Raw genomic sequence first — 3,547 nt, forward strand, 5'->3', positions numbered from 1 at the left:
ATTATCTCACTTCTTTCCCCCAACTACAGGTCAATCATCATCCACCTTCACAATTGCACCCAATTCAACTATCGTGCATACTACTTCATCTTTTAGACCACAACAACAACAGTCGGGCTTTCTGTATTCGACCATCCCATTTGGGCAGACCTCGGGAATTCAAGGAGATGGTTATGATGAGGGATTTGAAGATTATGAAGGTTATGAAGATGATGGGTACGGTTATGGAGGTTATGGTGATCAGGGGGAGTTTGGGTATTTGCAAAGTCAATCTCAAGGAATGGCAAGTGTTGGTGGAATGCCACAACAACATATTATACCACAACACATTCGGCCAAGACCACAAGGGCCACCAATCCAACAACCCATTCCATTGCAACAAGTTCGGCCACAACATGTACAACCACAATTTCAAAGGCCGAATCAATACCCACCGATGCCCCAACAACCAATTGCACCACAAGGGCCTATGCCAAGACCAATGGGTCCTATTCGTCCAAGGGGTCGATTGGGTGTTCCAAGAAGGCATCTTAGGGAACAAGCAAGGGGAATAGAGGCACATTTCAGGCCAATCATTACTCAAAACCCTTCACCGGTGGTTATCCCTCACAACAACCAAGGGAGAACTTTTGAAGTAAGAACAAACTCGTTGCAAAGTTTACCGAAGTACAAAGGGTTAGCAACAGAGGAGCCGTATTTCCATTTAGAGGCCTATGACTCAATTTGCAACACTTTTGGGAGTCAAGGTTTTTCGGCCGATGAAGTGAAGTTGGTCTTATTTCAGTTTTCTTTGGAGGATAAGGCAAAGAAGTGGTTCTACACTTTGCCTTCGGCATCAATATATACATGGGGGGAGATGCAACAAACCTTTTTGGATGAATTCTACACCGCCCAAAAGACCAATGATGCGCGGAAGGGATTGAGAAGCTTTCAACAACAACACGGTGAGATGTTTCATGAGGCGTTTGAGCGTTTTAACATGATGATTAAAAACTGCCCTCATCATGGAATTGAGTTATGGGAGTTGATGAACGCCTTTCATGAGGGGTTGAGTGCCGAAGACGCACGTGATCTAATGTCTATCACCGGAGGGACGTTTGGAACGAACTATGAGAATGAAGATTGGGAGTTTTTGGAAAGCATGGCAACTACATCAAAAAGGAAGGCCCAAGCTTCAAGAAGAGCCCGACCAACCACTAACCGACCACAAGTGCACGCCATAGATGATGGTAATGTTCAAACCACTAACCAAATATATAATGTTTGTGCTTTGTGTAATGAGATAGGTCATGCGGCTGAGAATTGCCAAGGAATGTTGGAAGGGCAATATGAGGAAGTCCATGCGGTTCAAGGTCAAGGTCAAGGAGGTGGTAGGAACTACAACAACATGAATTCTAATACCTACCACCCCGGATTGAGGAACCACCCAAACTTTAGATATGGGAACCCGTCAAATCAAGCGAACCTAAATTTTCAAGGTAGCCAAGGTAATTTTGGTTCACGGCCATCTTACAATAATCAAGGTGGATACCGAGGCGGAAATAACCAAGGGTATCAAAAACAATACCAAACGGGTCAAGAACAAGGGGGGCTTTCGGGTGGAAACGAGGTGATGGAGATGCTAAAGAGCATGCAAATGGAGATGCAAAAACGGAACCAACTAGACGAAGTGCGAATGCAAAAAGATGAGGTTCGTGATAAAAGCATCCAATCACTAACAACTCAAATGGGTCAATTAGCAACCGATGTGGCGGAATTGAAGAAAGGTAAGGGTCAACTTCCAAGCGACACTAAGGTAAACCCTTCACATGGTTCGTCACGAGGTAACGTTAATATTAACCATGTTAGTGTTCTAAGAAGTGGGAAAGAGTTTAAGGCCAATTTGTCACCCGAATTGGTCGAGGGGGTGGTTGAGGACATCACGGGAATGGAAAGTGATGATGAACTTTCACCGGTTAAACCAAAAGAACCAATTATTAAAAAACCGGGTTTGGGTGAAAGTGAAAAGAATGAAAAAGTTGAGGGTGAACCGAGTCAAGTTCCATTTCCATCGGCCCTACTTGACCCGGGAAAGAAAAATTTTATTGTGTCAAGAGGTCCTCAAAAGGAGGAGATGTGGGATATGTTCAAACAAGTTAAAATAAATCTCCCACTCTTGATGCAATAAAACAAGTCCCCGCTTATGCAAAATTCTTAAAAGAATTATGTACACAAAAAAGGCAAAACAAGAAAAAAGTGCCTAAGCGGGTGGATTTAACCGGGCAAGTGAGTGCGGTGTTGAATGGGGAGCTTCCTCCTAAGCTCCAAGATCCGGGCACGCCATTGATTAATGTGCAAGTGGGTAATTTTCAAATGGCTAAGGCGTTGCTAGATCTCGGAGCCGGAGTTAGCATTTTACCGGGGGGCTTATACGACCAATATGACTTTGGTCCATTAGCAAGGGTGGAGACGACGGTTGTTTTGGCCGATTTGTCTCATAAGTTGCCTCGGGGTATGGTTCAAAATGTTATTGTAAAAATTGATGAGTTTTATTACCCGGTGGACTTCTTAGTTTTGGATTACTCATCGACGGACCCTAAACAACAACAAAACATAATTTTGGGTCGGCCATTTTTAAGCACCGCACATGCTATTATCGATTGTAGATTTGGTACAGTTGATATGGCATTTGGAAACAGAAAAATGCGTTTGAATGTTTTTACTAACAATTCTAATGCTAACAGTGTTGATGAGTGTTTCATGGCAGACATAGTAGATGGATGCAACCCGCATGAGTATGAGGAGGATGGTTTGGATATTTGCCTGTGTGACTTTTCTGAACAGGTACATGCTTATGCACTACGGGTTGAAGAGGAAGCACAAGAGGCTATGGCAATGAAAGAAGGTAGACCACCGTGGACCCATCAATTCGAGGGTCTACCGGTGGAAATTGATTCGGGTACAAAACCATCATTGGAGGAACCACCAAAGTTGGAGCTCAAGGACTTGCCTAGCCATTTGAAGTACGTATTTTTAGGGGATAATGACACTTTACCGGTCATTATTGCCTCTAATTTGGAATTGGCACAAGAGCAAGCATTGATGGAGGTGTTAAAAGCAAACAAGGGTGCTATTGGATGGACGATTGCCGACCTCAAAGGAATTAGTCCATCCATCGTCATGCATAAAATTATCACAACCGAAGATGCCAAACCGACACGAGAAGCTCAAAGGCGGTTGAACCCGAACCTAAGGGAGGTAGTAAAAAAAGAGGTAATTAAATGGTTGGATGCGGGAATCATCTATCCGATTTCGGATCGTGCTTGGGTGAGTCCCACCCAAGTTGTGCCTAAGAAGGCCGGCATTCAAGTAGTCAAGGATGAAAGTGGTGAACAAATTGCCACCCGATCGGTTACCGGGTGGCGGGTGTGTATTGACTACCGGAAATTGAATGCCGCCACTTCTAAGGACCATTTCCCGCTACCTTTTATTGACCAAATTATTGAAAAATTGTCGGGTCAAAAATATTATTGCTTCTTAGATGGGTATTCGGGTTATAATCAAATTG

At 43.7% G+C, this 3,547-nt stretch overlaps 1 non-coding gene across 1 annotated transcript; it reads right to left on the reverse strand.

Annotated features, from left to right (window-relative positions):
* Positions 1–905: 905 nt before the first annotated feature.
* On the reverse strand, positions 906–1,011 carry LOC118484531. Its single transcript, XR_004873641.1, has one exon. It is a non-coding gene; the product is annotated as a small nucleolar RNA R71 (small nucleolar RNA).
* Between the last annotated feature and the right edge of the window lie 2,536 nt (positions 1,012–3,547).

Source organism: Helianthus annuus, chromosome 11 (genome assembly GCF_002127325.2).
Source record: "Helianthus annuus cultivar XRQ/B chromosome 11, HanXRQr2.0-SUNRISE, whole genome shotgun sequence".
Lineage (NCBI taxonomy): Eukaryota > Viridiplantae > Streptophyta > Magnoliopsida > Asterales > Asteraceae > Helianthus > Helianthus annuus.